The sequence below is a fragment of the Tursiops truncatus genome, chromosome 9, assembly GCF_011762595.2.
Source record: "Tursiops truncatus isolate mTurTru1 chromosome 9, mTurTru1.mat.Y, whole genome shotgun sequence".
Lineage (NCBI taxonomy): Eukaryota > Metazoa > Chordata > Mammalia > Artiodactyla > Delphinidae > Tursiops > Tursiops truncatus.
Genome location: NC_047042.1, coordinates 75,461,538 through 75,485,691, shown reverse-complemented (window position 1 = coordinate 75,485,691; position 24,154 = coordinate 75,461,538). Strand labels below are relative to the sequence as shown.

Here is a 24,154-nt window from a genome sequence, read left to right as displayed (position 1 = left end):
GAGAGTTCTTTTTTTTTTTGCAGTATGCAGGCCTTTCACTGTTGTGGCCTCTCCCGTTGCAGAGCACAGGCTCCGGACGCACAGGCTCAGTGGCCATGGCTCACGGGCCCAGCCGCTCCGTGGCATATGGGATCTTCCCGAACCGGGGCACGAACCCGTGTCCCCTGCATCGGCAGGCGGACTCTCAACCACTGCGCCACCAAGGAAGCCCCTAATGGAGAGTTCTTTTAAAGTACCACGTCTTGGTTGAAGTGCCCTAACATTCTTAGTCATGTAGTTCAAATATGTGAAAATCAAGTTCTTATAATACTTCTCCTTAACTTAAGATAATGAGTCAAAATGATAAAACCCTAATTTGGACCTGAAATTTTCTCTATTTCAACACATATAAGTATGCCAAACTTTAGGGCATTCTTCTGAAGCACAGTTATCAAAGTTTTTCACATAAGATTTTAAACATTTTAAAAATGTAAAACCTATTAATGAACCATAGTCCTGTATATTATTAAAATATCTTTGCACCTAATTGGAAAAGTATTAATAAGGGTCATGATTCTAAAGTTACTAAAATTTCCCAAGATGTTCTGGAAGAGCTCCAATTTATCAAACTGTATATATTATGCCAGGAACATTCAAGGTCAAGGTCCCTGGCAGCCTTTGGTCTAAAGCTATGCATATGAAGGAGTCCTGTGGGGTTCAGGGCAAATTTCTTCTCATTTCATTATATTACTTTTTGTGTAGATAATAAAAAAATCAAAACAAAACAAAAAACGTCCCCCAAATTCTTTTTTGGTTAGCCATGACCAAAATACTAAAATACTTAGAGGGATCTTCTATCAAAGCAGACCTTTATAGATGTCACTTTCCTGCAGAAAGTTTGTGCCCTAGTTAGACTCACATACAATTTAAAAATTGGAACTAGGCCTTCTTATACACTAAATTCCATTGCTTTTCTCTTAAGTCAGTGGTTTCTTGTGCTTTTAGTGTAACTTGTTACAACTCATCTAAGCCAATTTTTTTAAAGCCATCCAATTTCTTCTCATATCTTGAACTGAGATCAGGACCAGAAGTGTCTTGGTGCCTACAAATTTTGAGAATCTATTTTATTTTTTTAATTCAGAAAAAGGTAGTTATAGGAATCACAGAAAAGTAGAGAAGGCAGCGTGAGTTCTCATGATCTGTTTATGGAATCAAGCACCCATTATCCATTCTTCAGCAATAACTCTTGAGTCAAGGATTATCTCAGTTTGAAACTACCCCCTGAACTCCAGCAAATACATATCCATCCACAGATGCATGCATATACAAACAACCAGAAATGCTCAGATAGCAGTAATAAACCAATAGTAGCAAAGAGTTTAAATCAAATAGTTATTTTTTTTCTTTTAATATTTGTCTCCTTTTTGTGTTAAAGATAAAGAACAGTGAACAACATAGTATCATGATTATTAGCTTCAGGAAGAGAATAAAAATGTGAGGAGATATTACTTCTATACTATGGGTTGATGACAGTCATGGAAACTATGTGAGTTGTGATTACTGGAAGCAAAAGAGGGATTCTACTCGCAGGTGGCAGATGGGACACACACATTTATTACTCCCTTCTACTTACGTTCAATTCAATTCCTTTGCATTATCAGAAAGGATATTTATTTTAAATATATAATAGCAATAAAACAAGAAATGGTAAAGGTAACAAAAACTAGAAGAAAAACAGATGAGATCATATTTGGAAAATAAAAAGCAACTGTAAGCCATAATAGGCACAAAACAGAACTGTTCCATAGGTAATAACAGCCTTTGCCATGGAATCTACTGGAAAACTCTAAGTTTAGAAACAACTAAAAAGTCAGCTGAGTACAAGTACTTAATGGAAGGATTGCATGAGAAACAGATCAACCACTCATGGCTATAGAAATAGCTGTACTGTTATGTTTACCTCTAGATAAACTCCTAAACTCAAAGTGGTGGGGACTTCTTCCATGGTTATTGGGGTCAGAGAGAGAAAGAGCAGCAAAGCTTAATATAAATCTGCATTTTCACAGTAAATATGGAGTAATAATGAGTGAGAAGGAGAAAGGTCAGCTCCACTGCTGAAACACACTACAATGTTCACGGTCCAATGTAAAGCCCTGCTCAACCTGGTCATTATAGGGGTCACCATCTGGATCCCTATTTCCACAATCTGAAGGAAAACTGGCAAGCCATCTAAAACAATATAAAGTAATTTGGAAGTATTATTACAAGTAAACAGATACATGTGCCTTGTCTATACTTCTGGGTATCTACCCTGGAGACATTTTATACATGTGCACAGATATATATGCACATGGATATTGATTTTAAATTTAATAGTGGAGGAAATGGAAACAGCAGAAATGTTTATCAATAGGACACCGACAAACATACATACATCCATACAAACGAAAACCACCCAGTCATTAAAAATCATGGTGCATGGAGATGGAAATAAGAACAGTGAAAAAAAAAAGAAAAAAAAAAAGAACAGTGAAAATACATACATATATATATATATATATATATATATATATATATATTGGCAGTACGTGGGCCTCTCACCGTTGTGGCCTCTCCCGTTGCGGAGCACAGGCTCCAGACGAGCAGGCTCAGTGGCCATGGCCCACGGGCCCAGCCGCTCCGCGGCATGTGGGATCCTCCCGGACCGCGGCACGAACCCGTGTACCCTGCATCGGCAGGTGGACTCTCAACCAATGCGCCACCAGGGAAGCCCGAAAATACATATCTTGAAGGGTTCCTTACATGGGTGTATACATTTGTCAAAGGTCATCAAACTGTTCTCTCTACATTTTAGTGAATGTAATTATATGCCTCTAACTCTTAAAGCTAACAGAGAAGCCATCATGAGTTTTGTTGAGATGTGTTAGGACACAGAAATAGGAAATCTGAAACAAAAATATTTTGTAAATATTTAGACTTTACCATTAATAGGGGTGCTTGGGCTTCCCTGGTGGCTCAGAGGCTAAGAGAGTGGCTCTATCTTAGCCTTTCTTGGATTGTCTACTCTGGCACAAAGATACTGACAGGGACATGAACTGGAGCAGAGAATATGGGCTTTTAGACTCTACTTCCAGGTATACCATTCTGGATCACATATCATGACTGAACTATGCAAATGGAAGAGAAGAATGACTGCTGACCATCTCTGAAACCTTCCTTTGATAACCTCACACTCACACTAACATCTAACTATGAGGAACCTCTGAGCATCCGTTTGCAGTGTTCTGGCTGTTGGTTGGGTCTTCTTCACAGAAGCACTATTAAGAAACAGTCTTCCATCCCCAGTTAACAATGAGAGGATATGCAGACAAGCATGTTTGATGACCAACTCTAGATCTTTTCTAGAAGGAATGAGGGCAGATTCCAATTACTGAGCCAGAATGAGCCCTATTCTTGCCTGTTCTCTAGCCAACAACTCTGTGTGCCCAATCACAGCGATTTATATCCATGATGGAAGGACTAAACTCACAGGGGGAAAGATAATCTTATCGAGTCAAAGCCAAATGTAGATAAGCTGATTATCACGGAAGGTTTGAAGCAAGAGAAACTGGATACAGAACTCTAAACATTTCTTATTATCAGCAAATGTGCACAGCAGCTGCTGGTAATCACCAATCACAATAAGCAGATAGACAGAAAAGGGGAAAATATTGTGGATGCACCCAAATTCCAAATCTTGGCACCTAACTGAATTTAGTGCAGAGCATCAGCATGAATTCAAATATGTGTGAATCATGGTAATCATGCGAAGTGCTAAATCACACATTTCCTGATTTATCCAAGCTTCCAAAAACACTATATTCTCTGTGCCACAATTTGTACTAAGCTTTTTAGGGTCAAACTTCTAGCGTCACACCACACACACACACACACTCTTCCCAACCATGTGCTTTGCTACAGCATTATATAGCAATTATCATATTAAAAGAAATAAAGCATTTGGATGTGTGAATCAAAGATACTGACAAGAACTTTCATCAACGTCAATTTAACAAAAAAAATTCAAAGAACTATATATGTATCTTTGTGTTTGTATATGTATGTTTATCTATCCATCCATTCACACACACACACAAGCATCCAACCAGAAAATATCCAATATTTATTTTATTAAACAGCAATAGGCCCAATCTCATGGAGTTTACCTTGCAGTTAGGACAGGTTAAAACACAGAGGGGAAATTAAGCACATTAAGGTAAACCTGAGGAATCCCTGTGGTGTTGGAACTGTTCTGTATTTTGACTGTGGGGGTGATACACAAACCTACACTTGTGCTAAAATTGCACAGGACCAAATACACACACACACACACACACAGTCCAATAAATCTGAGTAGATCTGAGTAATATCAGTAGATTACATCAATGTTAGTAACCTGGTTGTAATATTATGCTTTGCAAGACATTACCATGGGGGGAAACTGGATAAAGGGCACACAGGTCTCTCTGTATTATTTCTTACCGCTGCCTATGAACCTACAATGATCTCCAACTAAAAGGTTTACTTGAGAGAAAACTGAAATGCAAAGTGATAAGTGCTAAGATAAAAAAAAAGCACAAGTTGTTATGGGGGCACATAATAGGGCTATATAATCTAGATTGGTAGCTTAAAGAGATTGAGTAGAATGAAATTAAGCAATTGCAAGTTAAAGAAGTCCAGGAATAAAGATTAGTTTATGCAAACAATGTAGTTTAGTCTAAAACATTATTTCTGAGTATTGTTAGGTAATTTTAAATATTTTCCAGGTGAGAGAAAAGAGATTCTATTGGAGAGGGGGTTAGTCGCCAATTCTTTAAGGAATATGTGATTATATTAATATTTATGGGTCCAAACTGTAAAAGATATGTGAATCCCTTTATATCTTGTATCTAGAGACACTAAAATGATCTAACAGCAGGGTAGTGAAGGTCATGGATGAGGCTAACCTAGAGGCATGAGCAACATAAATAGGTGCAAAAATTCAAGACAGAGTGCCTGTCACAAACTGAGAACTGGACAAATATGGGCTGAATGTAAAAGGAGACAGTGGTAGTAGAGACAGTAAGGAGGGGAAGCATAGCCTTGACTATCCATTGGATATAGATGGTGTAGGAGACAGTTATCAAACTCAGGAAGGGATCACTCCAGGGTTACAGGTATGAGTTTTAAGTGTTTAATTGTACCATTTATTTCCACATGAATACAAATAAGTGTCAGCTTGTAACTCCTTTTCTTCTTTCTCCTTCTCCGTTCTTTAATGAAACAGTGTAATCTACCTTGTATTTTACACTGGAAAAATGCGTTGGAAAAATTGAGTGGATGTCAAAGGTTACCAGGGGACAAGATAAGCAATTCCAGTTCTTTTTGTTTACAGCATCTCAAACCATGCTGTGTCCTCCCCAAATAGTGAAACTGTATTACATTTTTATTTCACTTTGGAAAGAGATGCACACTACACTTTTTATTGCAAATATTCAAATAATATTCTCGAACTGGGAGTCAATATTGTTTAATAGTCACCTGGACTATATAAGCAGTGACCCTCAATAATTTGCAATGCTTTGAAGGCTGCCAAATAGGTGGCAAAAACACTACTTTTAACTTCAGGATAACAGACTGTATTTCTTTTATGATATCCCTGCAGTGGTGAAAATGGAAATTATTGACTCTGGGAACTCAGCCTACAGTGCTGTTAATCACTGTATTGCTATTAATTGATTTCCTTAAGAATGAGCCAGAGCCAGCAGGACACTACTTATTAGACCTCTCTCCCACTTGTAATGCAGTGCTTTTAATACTGCATGCAGAGTTTTCGGAGTGAAATGTTTGGTTTTCAGAACAGAGGTACCTTTGTATGGAACAAATAAGAACCAGTCAGTTTAAGCTATATAGTAATACATTGATCCTTTGAAAGGGAGAGACTTGAATTGTTCTTTCCTCTGTCTGCATTATCATAGGTAAATAATTTGAAACTATGTATTCAAATATTCAGTTCAGTCATGTTGCTTGTATTGCAATATGTGCAGAAACCTCAAGATCTTTTATTATTTTGAAATAATACCTAGGGACCCCACTACTTTGTCCAACATACCTAGAACAATCATTTTGTCCAAAAAGGCACCCCAAGTTTCTAGAAACTAGAAGCTAAAAGCTACTTCCTTTTTTTTTTCCCCCAATATCCATAACCGGCAGTCAAGAGCATGAGGTTAGATATTAAATAAAACTAAAATTCAGAAGGAAAAATTTATAATCTATATTCAAAATAATAGAACACTATGCTGACATGAATATATTTATGGGTATATTTAAACAATAAACATATGTCTATCTTAACTAGGCAAAATTGAGGACTATTATCTAATACATTAGAAAGTTTGATTGATCGATCATTTTGCCCTTTTTCTTAATAGACTATTACAGCAGTAGACAAAGGAAGAAATAAAGTGCCCAGCTAATCGATCTGTATCATACTGGAAAGGTCAAAATAGAATTGTACATTACTACTGTCAGAAATATATAAAACATTAACGTTTCCATACCATAGTCTCATCACAAAAATTGTAATGGAGACTGAAAAAGACACAATATTCGTCCATTCTTATGACTAAAATAGCTATTAAGTTGGAAATGGAATGGCATAAATCTAATCTCAGGAGAGGTGCTGACTGGAAGAAAATATTACGGATCCATTCCTTTCTTCTGTAGGATCTTGAGTTCTCACTAAAGCCATCCTATATGTACTCAGATATTTTTTCCACAAGAAACCCTCAAAGTGACATATGTGTACTCATGACTTACAATACAACATCTGTTAGAAATAGGCAAAGGCATACATCAAAAGCAAATAATACATTTAGTAAGTAATAAAATATAGAAATAATAAATATAACTATTAAGAAGGTCAATTAAGAATTACATTTTGCATCTTGTTAAATTAATGCAGTATAGGAACTTGAGAAGAATTATACATAAATGGGAATATTCTGTGAATAGCTTCAAGTTTAATAGATTATGATATTTTTAAACATACCTTCTGGGCTTCCCTGGTGGTGCAGTGGTTGAGAGTCCGCCTGCCGATGCAGGGCACATGGGTTCGTGCCCCGGTCCGGGAAGATCCCACATGCCACGGAGCGGCTGGGCCCATGAGCCATGGCCGCTGAGTCCGCGCGTCTGGAGCCTGTACTCTGCAATGGGAGAGGCCACAGCAGTGAGAGGCCCGCGTACCGCAAAAAAAAAAAAACAAAAATAAGAAAACAAAAAAACATACCTTCTAACCATTACCTATGTAATTGTGTTACACAGAAACAAATGTGAAAATTACCATATTTACTTTGTATTAATACAGACTTTGTATTGTATTTTGTGGGATTTAAAACAATGGTAATATGTGCACAAGGTATACACACATGTACATACACCAAACCATAAATCGTATTAATTATTTAATATGCCAAATAGGACAAAACTAGCATAAAAAACAGAGCATAGATTTTTAGAGAGATGAATTTTAAGATGCATTAAAAATGTGAGGCTCGGGGCTTCCCTGGTGACGCAGTGGTTGGGATTCCGCCTGCTGATGCAGGGGACATGGGTCCATGCCCTGGTCTGGGAGGATCCCGCATGCCGCCTAGCGGCTGGGCCCATGGACCATGGCCGCTGAGCCTGCGCGTCCGGAGCCTGTGCTCCGAGGCGGGAGAGGCCACAGCAGTGAGAGGCCTGCGTACCGCTAAAAAAAAAAAAAAAAAAAAAGTGAGGCTCTTCTTAGCTTTGAAGACAATTTGTGTTTTTTTTTCTGCCTCCTGGCAGTTCAGCTTAAGTTGAAATTTATACAGCAAACATCTTATCATAATTCCTACCTCTGAAGAAACTCAGTAATGATACTTGCACTGGAGGCTTGATGGTTACTTTAAAACACTCTTACTTTGGAAAAAATTAGATGTTAAACTCAGCATAATTGCTGAAGACACAATATTTATGAAAAATAAAACTTTCAGAAAAGCTTTTGTTTTGGGGGAAAAAGATTATATTATCAACTTGGCATTAAAAATCAAATGTAAGTCAACAAATATTTGAACACCTATTAAATACAGCACAGTTTGTTATGAAAGACACATTAATAAGCAAAAGGGAATCCTCAAGTAGTTTATAATCCAGTACAGACATAATAAAAAGCTGAATATCATAAATACTACAAAAGACATTAAATTATGCAATGAGGGAAGTTTGTGGAAAAAAGGATAATATGGGGAAAATATCAGAAAATGCTTCAATGAGGATATAAATAGGGCTTCACAAGCAGAAATGTCAGAGGAAAAAACTGAGGGTAGATACTCGAAATGAGGAAATAAAAAAGACTATAGCCGGGCTTCCCTGGTGGCGCAGTGGTTGAGAGTCCGTCTGCCGATGCAGGGGACATGGGTTCGTGCCCCAGTCTGGGAAGATCCCACGTGCCGCGGAGCGGCTGGGCCCGTGAGCCATGGCCGCTGAGCCTGTGCTCCGCAACGGGAGAGGCCACAACAGTGAGAGGCCCACGTACTGCCAAAAAAAAAAAAAAAAAAAAGGGACTATAACCAAAAAAAGGGGGGGGGGCTAGTGTTTGAAGAAACTGTGAGCAATCCAGATACATTAGAAAATAGTTTAAGCACCTAAATAGGTACTGGGATATGAAGGCTGAAAGTATGATTGGCTCATATTGTCAATAGGCTGAATATCAAGCTGAATATGCTAGATTTTACTTGATAGGAAATGAAGAAACTGAAACTTTTTGAATAAGTATGTGTATGAATAGGAAAGTTTAATTTAGTAATTGTCTACAGAATGACTTGTGACACTTTACCAACTCATTTGTTTATTTATCTGTGGAAGTAAATTTTTAATGGCTGGTTAATTATTTCACTACATTTTTATTGCAAATAGTACTCATTTAAGCACTTAAAAATGGAAGGTGTACAAAGATTAAATTAAGACACAGTAAATTGACTAAATATTTGGTTTTTATATAAATAAAGGTCATGACCACACTGTTGACATGTAATACTGCTATAGTATAACAATTAAACTTGTGAGTCTACAACAGAAGTCATCTGTAGTTAAACAGGAAACAAAGTTGAAAAAGACCATGTTAAAACAAAACTACTGGGATTTACAGGTCGGGATTGTAAGTAGCAACAAACAGATTCACTCAGCTCCTGAGTATTTCAAGTTTTACAGTACACATTAAAAATGATTTCTTCCAACAACACTATAAATTCAAACTGTCAGATGTTTATGCATTTTGCAAGTTACACTGATTGAATTGCTTACATGGGAGCGGGGGTCAGAACACCTCCCAATTTGAAGTTTACATCACCCATATGCTAACACAAACACAACTTGTTCCGTTTCCTTCCCTCCTCTCTCCCCACAACAAAGAAGGCAGGATTTTTTGTTTGTTTTAGGAAATTGTTTTAAAGGATTTGTGATGATCAATCTGAACGTCTGAAATTCAGTAATATTTAACTCTTAGACAGCTAAGAGGTTAAAGATGGAAAATAATTTCTCCTAACACTAAGTTAGAAAATCATTTGCATCATACTGTAAACAAGGAAGCAATGTAAAGCGACAAAAACCTGTCCCCAGTACAAAACTGAAAAAATCTAAATTTCAAATCAGCAGAACTGGTCTACTTCCATGTTGACTATATGCCACAATATAAGTGTGAGCTCCATAAATGCATAGCTAATGTAGGTAGTCTCCCACTGTGGCAAAAGCACAGGATCCAATTCCTGATTGAGCCATCAGTCCTAGATACTGTGTGGCCTGTCCCATGGCTAGGGCAAGTCTGCTCTGGCAGACTGTGGGTTTCTAATATTGCACTGTTAAGAGCTGAGCACACAGGAAAAATGACACTTTTCCAACTCTATTTTTCAAAGGCTTTTATGTAGATTACAGAGTACTGACTCCTAAAATTGAGTTTATCACTTTATCCATACACCTCACACGGCACCACCAATGCACTCATTTACAGAGGTTGGTATACTGTTGGACACAGCAAAAAATGCTTTCTGAATGACTGAAAGAATTATATGTATAGAGATGACTAAACTAGTGTGAAGACTAATTTTCTAATCAAGTAGAAATTAAGGCATGAAATAGGACAGGGCACTGGTAATGAAAACAATGAGTTTTAAGAAAATCGAAGTTGATTCTAAGGTTTTAATCGTGAGGACTTTAAAGAATGGAGAACAAGTCATCAACGTAGAAGTGCTAAAGGCAAAGAGTTTAAAAATAGTGGGGGCATTGGTGTTTGGGGACATGTTAAATTTCAACAGCAAATGGAAGACTGAGGTGAAGTTAGGTAGAATAAAGTCATAATCATAGGACAGGATTTCTAGAAACAGGTAATATCTAGAGGTGACGTTCTGTCAATACTCAACAATATAGAGATGATTAAAATAATGGAAGTATCAAAGTTTAGAAACTATAAAGAGAAATTCAAAGATGTTCACATTTAGAAAGCCTACATTTAAATGAAAAATGGTAAGCAAGGTAAATAGAGAAGTGAGACTGCAGAACAAAGTTATTTGGACTGATATGAAAAAGATTCAGACGATGTTGCTGCTGCTGAAAATGGAAACAATAATATGACATTTAGCTTCTACTATATGCTAACCACTCTTCCAGTTATTTTTAATGATTTTCAGATTTAATCCCCAGAACACGTGTATGATGTCTATATTATAATTTTTCCTTGTTTTTTGTTTAAATATAGGGAGAGTGTTGCCCAGAAAGTTTAGAGGAAGGGATGACATCAGGATTCAGAAAGATTTTGTTTTGAATTTTATTTTTTTTATACAGCAGGTTCTTATTAGTTATCTATTGTATACCTATTAGTGTATATATGTAAATCCCAATCTTGCAATTCATACCACCACCACCACACCCTCCCCACCACTTCCCCCCCTTGGTGTCCATACTTCTGTTCTCTACATCTGTGTCTCCATTTCTGCCCTGTAAACTTGTTCATCTCTACCATTTTTCTAGGTTCCACATATACGCGTTAATATATGACATTTGTTTTTCTTTTTCTGACTTACTTCACTGTGTATGACAGTCTCTAGATCCATCCACGTCTCTACAAATGACCCAATTTCATTCCTTTTTATGACTGAGTAATATTCCATTGTATATATGTGCCACTTCTTCTTTATTCATTCGTCTGTTGATGGGCATTTAGGTTGCTTCCATGATCTGGCTATTGTAAATAATGCTTCAATAAACATTGGGGTGCATGTGTCTTTTTGAATTATGGTTTTCTCTGGGTATATGCCCATTAGTGGGATTGCTGGGTCATACGGTAGTTCTATTTTTAGTTTTTTAAGGAACCTCCATACTGCTCTCCACAGTGGCTGTATCAATTTACATTCCCACCAACAGTGCAAGAGGGTTCCCTTTTCTCCACACCCTCTCCAGCATTTGTTGTTTGTAGATTTTCTGATGATGCCCATTCTAACTGGTGTGAGGTGATACCTCATTGTAGTTTTGATTTTCATTTCTCTAATAATTAGTGATGTTGATCAGCTTTTCAAGTGCTTCTTGGCCATCTGTATGCCTTCTTTGGAGAAATGCCTATTTAGGTCTTCTGTCCATTTTTGGCTTGGGTTTTTTTTTTAATATTGAGCTGCATGAGCTTTTTATGTATTTTGGAGATTAATCCTTTATCTGTTGATTTGTTTGCATATATTTTCTCCCATTCTGAGGGTTGTCTTTTCACCCCGTTTGTAGTTTCCTTTGCTTTGCAAAAGCTTTTAAGTTTCATTAGGTCCCATTTGTTTGTTTTTATTTCCATTACTCTAGGAGGTGGATCAAAAAAGACCTTGCTGTGATTTATGACAAAGAGTGTTCTGCCTATGTTTTCCTCTAAGAGTTTTATAGTGTCTGGTCTTACATTTAAGTCTCTAATCCATTTTGAGTTTATTTTTGTGTATGGTGTTAGTAATTTCATTCTTTCATTTCATTCTTTTACATGTAGCTGTCCAGTTTTCCCAGCACCACTTATTGAAGAGACTGTCTTTTCTCCATTGTACATCCTTGCCTGCTTTGTCATAGATTAGTTGACCATAGGTGTGTGGGTTTATCTCTGGGCTTTCTATACTGTTCCATTTACCTATATTTCTTTTTTTGTGCCAGTACCATATTGTCTGATTACTGTAGCTTTGTAGTATAGTCTGAAGTCAGGGAGTCTGATTCTTCCAGCTCCATTTTTTTCCCTCAAGACTTCTTTGGCTATTCGGGGTCTTTTGTGTCTATACAGATTTTAAGATTTTTTATTCTAGTTCTGTAAAAAATGCCAATGGTAATTCGATAGGGATTGCATTGAATCTGTAAATTGCTTTGGGTAGTATAGTCATTTTCACAATATTGATTCTTCCAATCCAAGAACATGGTATATCACTCCATCTGTTGGTATCATCTTTGATTTCTTTCATCAGTGTCTTATAGTTTTCTGAGTACAGGTCTTTTAACCTCCCTAGGTAGGTTTATTCCTAGGTATTTTATTCTTTATGTTGCAATGGTGAATGGGATTGTTTCCTTAATTTCTCTTTTTGATCTTTCATTGTTAGTGTACAGGAATGCAAGAGATTTCTGCGCATTAACTTTGTATCCTGCAACTTTACCAAATTCATTGATTAGCTCTAGTAGTTTTCTGGTGGCATCTTTAGGATTCTCTATGTATAGTATCATGTCATCTGCAAATGAGTTTTGTTCTCTTCTGTTCCAATTTGTATTCCTTTCATTTCTTTGTCTTCTCTGATTGTCGTAGCTAGGACTTGCAAAACTATGTTGAATAATAGTGGTGAGAGTGGACATCCTTGTCTTGTTCCTGATCTTAGAGGAAATGCTTTCAGTTTTTCACCATTGAGAATGATGTTGGCTGTGGGTTTGTCGTATATGGCCTTTATTATGTTGAGGTAGGTTCCCTCTATGCCCACTTTCTGGAGAGTTTTTACCATAAATGGGTGTTGAATTTTGTCAAAAGTTTTTTCTGCACCTATTGAGAAGGTCATATGGTTTTTATTCTTCAATTTGTTAATATGGTGTATCACATTGATTGATTTGTATATATTGAAGAATCCTTACATCCGTGAGATGAATCCCAGTTGATTATGGTGTATGATCCTTTTAATGTGTTGTTGGATTCTGTTTGCTAGTATTTTGTTGAGGACTTTTGCATCTAGAGTTGTCACTGATATTGGTCTGTAATTTTCCTTTTTTTGTAGTATCTTTGTCTGGTTTTGGTATCAGGGTGATAGTGGCCTCATAGAATGAGTTTGGGAGTGTTCCTCTTCATTTTTTTGGAAGAGTTTGAGAAAGACGGGTGTTGGCTCTTCTCTAAATGTTTGATAGAATTCACCTGTGAAGCTATCTGGTCCTGGACTTTTGTGTGTTGGAAGATTTTTAATTATAGTTTAAATTTCATTACTTGTGATTGATCTCTTTATGTTTTCTATTTCTTCCTGGTTCAGTCTTGGAAGTTTATACCTTTCTAAGAATTTGTCCGTTTCTTCCAAGTTGTCCATTTTATTGGCATAGAGTTGCTTGTAGTAGTCTCTTAGTATGCTTTGTATTTCTGCAGTGTTCTATGTCACTTCTCCTTTTTCATTTCTAATTTTATTGATTTGAGTCCTCTCCCTCCTTTTCTTGATGAGTCTGGCTAAAGGTTTATCAATTTTGTTTATCTTCTCAAAGAACCAGCTTTAGTTTTATTAATCTTTGCTATTGTTTTCTTTGTTTCTATTTCATTTATTTCTGTTCTGATCTTTATGATTTCTTTCTTCTACTAATTTTGGGTTTTGTTTGTTCTTCTTTCTCTAGTTTCTTTAGGTGTAAGGTTAGATTGAGATTTTTATTTCTTGAGGTAGGCTGGTATTGCTATAAACTTCCCTCTTAGAACTGCTTTTGCTGCATCCCATAGGTTTTCGATCATCACGTTTTCATTGTAATTTGTCTCTAGGTATTTTTTGATTTCCCCTTTAATTTCTTCAGTGATCTCTTGGTTATTTAGTAATGTATTGTTTAGTCTCCATGTGTTTGTGTTTTTTACATTTTTTTCCTCTGTAATTGATTTCTAATCTCATAGAATTGTGGTCGGAAAAGATGCTTGATATGATTTCAGTTTTCTTAACTTTACTGTGGCTTGGTTTGTGACCCAAAATGTGATCTATCCTGGAGAAAAAGTGTAATCTGCTGTTTTTAGATGGAATGTCCTATAAGTATCAATTAAATATACTTTGTCTATGATGTCATTTAAAGCTTGTGTTTCCTTGTTAATTTTCTGTCTGGAGGATCTGTCCATTGGTGTGAGGTGTTAAAGTCCCCCACTATTATTGTGTTACTGTCAATTTCCTCTTTTATAGCTGTTAGCAGTTGCCTTATGTATTGAGGTGCTCCTGTGTTGGGTACATATATACTTATAATCGTTACATCTTGTTGAATTGATTGCTTGATCATTATGTAGTGTCCTTCCTTGTTTCTTGTAACGTTATTTTAAAGTCTACTTTATCTGAGTATGGCTACTCCAGCTTTCTTTTGATTTCCATTTGCAAGAAATAGCTTTTTCCATCCCCTCACTTTAAGCCTGTATATGTCCCTAGGTCTGAAGTGGGTCTCTTGTAGACAGCATTTAAACGGGTCTTGTTTTTGTATCCATTCAGCGAGCCTGTGTCTTTTGGTTGGAGCATTTAATCCATTCAAGTTTAAGGTAGTTATCGATATGTATGTTCCTATTACCATTTTCTTAATTGTTATGGGTTTATTTTTGTAGGTCCTTTTCTTCTCTTGTGTTTCCCACTTAGAGATGTTCTTTTAGCATTTGTTGTAAAGCTGGTTTGGTTATGCTGAATTCTCTTAGCTTTTGCTTGTTTGTAAAGCATCGAATCTGAATGAGATCCTTGCTGGGTAGAGTAATCTAGGTTGTAGGTTCTTCCCTTTCATCACTTTAAATATATCATGCCACTCCCTTCTGGCTTGTAGAGTTTCTGCTGAGAAATCAGCTGTTAACCTTATGGGAGTTCCCGTGTATGGTTTTTGTCATTTTCCCCTTGTTGCCTTCAATAATTTTTCTTTGTCTTTAATTTTTGTCAGTTTGATTACTATGTGTCTCGGTGTGTTTCTCCTTGGGTTTATCCTGCCTGGAACTCTCTGGGCTTCCTGGACTTGGGTGGCTATTTCCTTTCCCTTGTTAGGAAAGTTTTCGACTATAATCTCTTCAAATATTTTCTCGGGTCCTTTCTCTCTCTCTCCTCCTTCTGGGACCCCTATAACGTGAATGTTGTTGCATTTAATGTTGTCCCTGAGGTCTCTTGAGATTGTTCTCACTTCTTTTCATTCTTTCTTTAGTCTGTTCCGAAGCAGTGAATTCCACCTTTCTGTTTTCCGGGTCACTTGTCAGTTCTTCTGCCTCAGTTATTCTGCTATTGATTCCTTCTAGTGTATTTTTCACTTCAGTTATTGTATTGTTCATCTCTGTTTCTTTGTTCTTTAACTTTTCCAGGTGTTTGTTCTTTAATTCTTCTAGGTCTTTGTTAAACATTTATTGTGTCTTCTTGATCTTTGCCTCCATTCTTTTTCTGAGGCCCTGGATCATCTTCACTATCATTATTCTGAATTATTTTTCTGGAAGGTTGCCTATCTCCACTTCATTTAGTTGTTTTTCTGGGATTTTATCTTGTTCCTTCATCTGGTACATAGCCTTCTGCCTTTTCATTTTGTCTATCTTTCTGTGAATGTCTCAAAAAAGGTATTTTTGAGCTTTAGTACCCTTGATCTTAACCTTAAGAATATTTCCCTTAATAATAAGAAAATCAAAAAAGGAGAAAAATTCAAGACTGTACACCCCAGAATCCATTTTAAATGGGAGTAGGATAAATCTGCAAACCTGTCCCACAGTATTTGCATATTATGAGGCAGAAAAATAAATGATGAAAGACTGAGCAGAGAGGAAGAAGTCACACGTAACTGCCTTCAAGTTGGAGTGGGAGTGAAGGAACGGGAAGGCTAATGGAAAAGCCAGTATAACCTTTGGAAAGCTTCAGGATCTGACATACTTGATACTGTTTGAGTGTGGGTACAGGTGCAAAAACTGAGAGCCTGGTGGAAAGTTGATTAAAAGTAGGGGTGGGGAAAGTCTATATTTTTATCCAGGCTTTATACCCAATGTAGGTGCACAATGTGGAATGTATTTTGTGCATTAGGTTCATCTTGGACTACCTGACCTTTTGCCTAAGTAGATCCAGAAAAACAGCAGCCAGATTTATTGCACCCAGGCAGGACAGCTGACTGCTTTACAGTAAATTCAATGCACACAGAGCTTCCAATAAATTTTTAGTACCTCATTTGTAAATATAAATGAGCTGCCAACATTTAAGGATGAATGATTTAGACAAAGCAAGCAAATGGAAAAAAGGAAATGGTGACAATGATGAAAGAAAAAATATATATTAATAATGCCTTCAGAGATACTGGAGAAGTATTAAACAATACTAAAATATCATTTAGAGAAAAAGAAAGGGGTCTTGGAAATGTAAATATAATAGCTATAAAAATAGAAAATTATTTGGAAGAAAAGTCAAGTCTTATCTCTCAGGAAAATAAAAAGAAGACAAGATGATGTTCAATAGGAGGAAACAGATTAGAAAATTAGTAGAGAAATTGAAGTAATCAAAAATCTGGCTATGAGAACTTCAACAAAAGCAGAAAAGTGAAACTAAAGGAAATGAGCTTCTGAAACCAATCATTAAAATAAAAATCTCAGAAATAGGTACATGGCTTTTCAGAGAGATAGGGTCCAAAAAATGCTTGGTACAGGGAATGAAAACGACTCTCTTATTAAAACATTTTACCATAAAATTTTAGAACATAGAAAGTAAGAGGAAATTCCTAAATGGGGTGTAAGTCCCCAATTTAATGTTCTTCACTGCCTTAATATTCGGTAAAATCTGGACTGTGTCAATGGCCTGCTCCCCACCCCACTCTGCTCCTGCAGAGAAGGTTCCCTAGCCAAACAACGCTCCTTATCAAAGAGATCGGGCAGAGTTCCTACCTATCCCTGGGGTTCAGTTCCCTGTCAGCCCAGGGGATTTAGACAAGCCAATCACATCCTCCCACAGGTGTGAAGTGCAGCCCAACCCCTTGGTATTACAAAGCCTGCCTCCCCTGGCCCCCTGCCCTTTACCCAAGTGCACCTCCCTGAAGTATCCTCCTCCCCTGGACAGTAAGTACACGTGACTAATAAAACCCTGTTAATATCCTCTGCTCAGTGTCAGGGTCATATGTTCAGACATCCCTGTAGCCATAGAGTGTGAGACCCTCCCTCATTAACGGGGTGAATAGGAGACAAACACTAAAATATTTGAAAGAATAGGCAGGTCCAGTACAAAGGATGGTGAATCAGAATGACAGATTCTCAAATGCAGCAGTAGAAACAAGAAGAATTTTGAATAATGTTTTCAAAATTCTGAGGAAAAATCTATTTACAACTTCAAATGCTCCATCCCTTCAGATTACCTAATAAATATCAGAGAAGAATACAAGTACTTTTAGACTTTCAAAGTATAGAAAATTTGACTCTCCTGTACCTTTTTCAGGAAGCTATCTAAGGATGATTTCTGTCAAAACAAGGAAATAAACCAAGAGAGAAGAGAACTGTGATCCAGGCAACAGGAGATCTAACACAGCAGAAAGGTGAAAAAAATCCCAGGATCATGGCAAAAAGGAAGTATCCATATGATAGCTGTATAGTAGGCCTAGAGTACATATTTTAGCAGGAGGTCAAATGTCTCCGCTAGGCAGGTATTCAGAAAAATAAAATATGCTTGAAAATGAGATAAAGGCTATGATCATATGAAAAAATGAGGCATTTCACAGAGCTTTTCTGGGGTGACAGTCATAGGCTGAAAGTAAACCAAGTCAAAAGGGGGCAATTTTTAACTCCAGTAAAAAAAAAAAAAAAAAAAGAAGTAGAGGAAGTAAATGTAATCAGATGCATTTTCTTGGCTCAGCAGTGAACAATATTTAAAAAGTCATCATGGAAACACAATGTTTTTAAGCAAAAATTGAGGCATAATTATATTGAGAGAAAAATAGAGGGTAAAATTGAGTCAAAATGATTAAATCTTACAAAAGAAGTTGTCAGGTAAGATTTAAATTGATTAAGCAAGATATAACACTACATTGATATTCTTTTGACCTATGGAGATAATTACCAAATAAAATAGCTAAATTTTAAATGTGTTTGTTTCTGAGGTGTAGGACAGGTCTTAAAGTGTCAAGGAATGATTTCTAAAAAATAATCATTTCAGGGATAGTTTTTTTTTTTAACCAGTTTTATCTGACAACACATTTATTTCAAATAAATACTAATTTAAAAAAGCAATTTGGCTTATATTTCTGATTATTAAAAATGTGTTCCATAGTCATGCCCCCTAACAAGTCACTTGAGGTTTTCTAATATTTTTCTGTTGAAAATATAAGTGTAATTGCTTGCAGTATGACAATTTTTGCTATATTAATTCTACTTTTTTTTTTTTTTGCTTCATGTTAGTGCAGTTCATTCCCCTTCAGCTCACATGGTAAATTAATTGGAATCTTCTTAAGAATCCTTTTGATACTCTCATTAAGATTACCCATTTGAGATCAAATTACGTTAAAAGTAAAATGGTTTCTGAGTTCCAATTTATCTCTAGTTTATGGCAATTGGGAACCTAATTTATCTAATGATGATCATCCTAAACTGCTAGGCCATGGGTGGTAATGGGTACTCAATCATTTCTTAGAATATTGTATTTCTAAAGATTCTAGTTATAAATCAAGATGTAAAAAAATAAGTTGATTCATTAAAAGTCTATAGCAAAGTTAAAAAGCTACTCTTATAAAAAGGTTTTTAAATGTCTGCTAATTCACTTTGAGTCTAACTGATATAATGATGTAATGAAAGATCATTTTGGAATTGAGTTTGAATTTCTACATTTGGAAACTAAATATTACCCAGATTGGGCCCTGGGACCTAATTTGCATCCAATCTAATATTCCAATCCATTGTCTTTTGGCTTTTCAAAAATAATCCTATATTAAATATGTTTTTACTTATCTAAAAATCATCTTTATACTTGTAAGAACACATATATTGCTGTTTGGTTCTAAAGTTATGGTCACATGAAGATATACATAAAGGTGCATTTAGTATTGTGCTTAAATCCAATATAAATCTTCAGTTTGGCACCATGGTTAAGGAATGAGGGGGTCTATATATAGCAGCAGCCATAGCAATAACTGTTGGGGAGAATATAAATCATGGGAAACTTCAGAGAGCTATGCCACCTGAGAGTATAATAAAAAGAGGAAAAGGGGAGCCGTTAAAACAGGTATACCAAGGGGTATAAAACACCAGTGACATACTTGAGGGTAAAGAATATTTCAAAAATGTATCCCTAAACTAACATCTCATTTTATGCACAAGAAATATCACAATGTTCACATCAAGTATCAATAGAAGATAAATACACATCAAACAATTTCCAATTTAAAAAACAGTCAATTAAAAACAAACACACTGAGAAGGGATAGCAAATAGTGCATGCATTTTATCACTATATCAAATTGTTTCAAGAGTCACAGGACTGAATGAAATAATTTCAGTGGTTTCTGTAAACTGTATGGCAATTCTCATCACTTCAAATAAGATATGTAGGCAAATAAACTTACTTTTATAACTGTCTAGTATGCTTTTCTTAAAACATACTCATAAGCCACATAAATCCTCATTTCTCCTTGTGTAGTTTCATCTATACTTAAGGTTTACTAAATTCTAACAAGCTATAGTACAAAATAATTGGCACTCTGCTGTAACAGCTGGAAATAATGTGTACATGGAAGCGAGGTAAAATAAAACTGACAGCTGAAATCTGAAGTTAACACAGGAATCACCATAAAACCTAGCAACTCTAAATCAAGGAAACTGATAGAGGTGATATCCCCTCTATGTTATCACATATATACCTCTGCGATTTGTTAACTAATTGAATAAGGGTATTTGTCATATTCTTGTCTAAGAACATGACAGTGTCCAAATGTAAGGAAGAGTAGAAGAAAGTCTCCCTGATGAAGGAAAAAAACCAAACAAAACCTTTTTAACAAAGCATCCAATGCTATATTTAACCAGATAAAAGAAAGTGAAGGGAGGTCACTATCTGGATAACTTACTGATACATCTTGTTACTGGAAATTGATAGTAACACATGTATCATTCACGCTGCCTCAACTGGTCCTCTGCTTTGTGTGTGTCTGTGTGCGTGCGTGTGTGTGTGTGTGTCGGGGGGGGGGGTGTAGGGTGAAGCTTTAGAAAGTTAATTTTGACCTGCACGTGTTTATGACTATGACTAACAGATGATTTGTCTTTTCCTTGAAAAAAAAAAAAACTGAGTTCACTATTTCTAAAACTGTAGAACTAACTCAGTTCTCTGCTAGTGCTCATGCCTGTACTGGCTGTTATCTCACTGCAGGAAGATTCCAGTTTAGCTGCCTGAAGGGCTGAACAGAGTACCTTGGTTTGTCCTACTGATGCATCAATCGCTATCACTCAGAACACAGGGGACAGGAAATTGACAGAAAACACCACAATGGCAAATTGACACATACTTATACTAAACATTTCCCAGTGAAATTAAATATTAATTTTCTATAGATGGGAAATTGTCTACAAAATAAAAATGTCCTGAATTATCATTCCATGATAATATGGAGTTTATTCATAGTTTAAATTGATGTGGCCTGTAGAGTTTCTGTAAAGCAAATATAACAGGAAAGAATAGTATGTAACAGCATGTTACATTTCACAGAGTAGCCTTGTTCATTTCAGCAAAGAGCCTGCAGAAGAAAATTTGTGGAGAGAGAGATGGCAGGACCCTGACAAAAAATGTGTCCACAGACAGGCAAGATTTTGAGCCCAATAACATCCTCGTGCTGATGAGATTAGTTTGCTTTATAATCTACTGCTAGCAAACTAACTTTGACACTCTCAGAGAAGAACACTGGGGAGATGCTGAAAATAAAGAGGAGAGGAAACTTGTATTATTAATGCAGGTGCGAGAGAAAAAGATACCATTTATTGTAAAGAGAATTTATTGTAAAGAGAATCTTACCAGACTTACGTTCTTAAAATGTGTAAAAATAATGATTTTTCTAAAAGTATAGAACAGAATCCCATTGTGCAACTACTAAAAATTACAAGCTAAATTACTTTGTTTTGTGTGTTACTAATTTAATAAGCACTTCAGGAGTAAAAATCTGTCTTGATAATGGATTGCACTGAACCAGTAGAGCTAAAGATCTAATGTATCCTTTTTCTTAGTGATTCATGCTATCATCTTGTTGGGGAACTAAACCTGGAAGATTTATCTTATTCCTCAGAAAGGTATACATATTCATACCGCAAAGGGAACTTAAATATGCTTAATTGAAATTTCTAATTTCTCAAATGAGATAATTGTAGCCCATATGGTTGATGCTCATGCCCAACAGCATAGAATAAACCATTAATATGAGCCTTCTTACTCTTATGAGCCACTCTGTTCTGCTATATCACACGTTGTCCATGCTTGTGTGAAGCTGAAAAAAGTCTAACTTGATATGTGACCTGGTAATGTTGGATATAAATATTTTAAAATCTTTGGGGAAATCTCATGTTTACTTTTATCTATCTGATGCAGAAACCTTTAAGTTTGTCCAATGCACACAGAAATTGGTTATTTATCAAATATGATATTCCTATTCTCATCCTAGTGATTTTGCTTACATGAAATATTTGGGTGAAGAAGATAAAAAGGCCACCATTTCAAAACAGTACAGAAGGCAATTGTGGTGATAAATAGTTTTTCAAATACATGATGACAGATGCCATTAAAAGGCACAAGCTGTTAAATCTTGAATCTCATATGTGCTTTGTTCTTGATTTCTAAATTTATCCCAGGTTGTTTTCAGAACTTAAAACACAGTCATGGGAGGTTGGTGATTAGAGAAACTATTTGAAGTTTCACAATCAGAACAGCTGGTCCAGAGATGACAGAAGATGATGCTGAGTCTTATGAAGAAAATGCAAAGTAGTAATTGGGGAATGTTTTGGCAAGTAATAAGAGAAACCATCAAGAGACTTATTGCAGGTGTCAAATCACATTTAGGTTATATATGTTTTCCTGACCCAGTGTTTCAATTGGCCCTCTTACATCTAAGTGAAAAAACTGTACGATTATCTGAAAAATATAGAAAGGAATAGAGTTTGATTTCAAAACAGGCATAAAACTAATACATGGAAGGAGTACTGAAAGAACAGGTCACAAGTTCTAGGGCATAAAATCATTCATCTTTCATGTAAACTACTACAATCACTTCCTAACTAGTCTCCCTGAATAAATCTTCCTCCCTTAGACTATTCTTTCTACAGAATACAGAGTGACTATTTTTTTTATTTTGACTCAGGTCATCTTATTATTCTACTCCAAATTCCCCCATATTTAGAATAAAATTCAAACTCTTTATCTTTGCCTAAATAGCTCTATATGTTTGGCTCCTGACTACTTCTCTATCAATCCCTTGTTTCTCTCCCATGCTTAGAATACAGTGGACACCTCGCTGTTTATCAAACATGCCAATTATCAATCCATCTCAAGATCTTTGCCCTTGATGTGTCCTTCATCTGGAATATTCTTCCCCAGATATTTGCATAACTGGCTCTCAGACTTAATTCAAGTTCATGTTCAAATGTCAGCTTGTTGCCACATTATCTGAAGCAGAATTTCCAGTGACTTTATATCCTTAGCCTACTTTATTTTTCTTCCTATTACATATCATTACTTGTATTCTATTTTTTTTTTTTTTTTTTTTTTTTTTTTTTAGCAGTACACGGGCCTTTCACTGTTGTAGCCTCTCCCGCTGTGGAGCACAGGCTCCGGACGCGCAGGCTCAGCGGCCATGGCTCACGGGCCCAGCCACTCCACGGCATATGGGATCTTCCTGGACCGGGGCACAAACCCGTGTCTCCTGCATTGGCAGGTGGACTCTCAACCACTGCGCCACCAGGGAAGCCCCTTAAGAATTTTTTTTATAGTTCTAGAGAAATGTCACTCTAGAGCCTTTCCAAAAAATGCTGTATTTAAAAATGAAAGTAGCTTTTCAAATCCTGAGACTTTCCCAAAATGCTGAATTTAAAAATGAAAGTAGTTCTTCAAATCTCAGCATCTGTCTCCAGATTCTTTTAACTGTAGGTATAGGATGAACAGCGTCCTTGGTCTCCCTTCCATTCTCTGTGCTTCTTGTTCTTTAATTTTACATCCCCAGGGCATGTTTCCTCAAGATCATCTTCAGATTATGCTCCTGTTCTACTCTAACTTACAGTTTGTACTTTCTCCTTCCTCTCAAGAAAGATCACTTGACTGGTGATAGTGATTATGATAATTTTTAATTTGTGGTAATTTGTGTTTTCACTGGGGACTTACTACTTACCAGAAACTTATTACAAACAGTAGTTTAGTTCCTATTCCTAAATTATACAGGGGGAAATTTAAGCTTAGCCAAGTTGAATAACTTTGTCCATGGTCCATACCACCTTTCTTGTCACCACAAATCCCAACCCATGAAAGACCAATTGCCATGGGTGATAAGACAGAAGAATGCTGTGTTCAGTTCCACAGATTCTTAGAGGCAAAACTCTCACTTGACTCCCTAAAGTGCTGCATCGTTGACTATGGTGTTTCATAAGGTTCTCTGTTTCTGCTTGGGGAATAAGGGACCTCCCTTGGTTTTCAGTCCCAGATGGCCACAGTAAGTTGTCTCTAGTTCACAGCAAAGGAACCAATCCCATACACAGGCCCCGCAAATAAGATGAGCTCCACGTATCAGTCTCCATTAGGCCTGATGAGCTAGTTTTTGGGAAAATGTAAGTTATAAGGTACATAAATATCTTCTCTGAAATACAATAACTGTGTTTTGCATGCTATGCAAATTAAGCTCATATATGCATATATATGCTATGTAAATATAGACTGATAGGTATATACAAGCATAGATATAGATATAGAAATAAGACACAGTACAAAGCAGTGGTTCA

The 24,154-nt window shown here is 36.3% G+C and overlaps 1 long non-coding RNA gene across 2 annotated transcripts in view; it reads left to right on the top strand.

The window, feature by feature from the left end:
- The window catches only part of LOC109548212 (uncharacterized), a 118,756-nt gene extending 98,401 nt beyond the window's left edge, over positions 1-20,355 (top strand). Inside the window, exon 4 of one of the 2 annotated variants that reach the window (XR_002174267.3) lies at positions 17,643-20,355. This is a non-coding gene — a long non-coding RNA (uncharacterized lncRNA). Of the gene's footprint in view, positions 1-23; positions 2,518-17,642 lie in introns of those variants that run through there. The other variant, XR_002174266.3, reaches the window with a different exon arrangement.
- Positions 20,356-24,154: the final 3,799 nt, after the last annotated feature.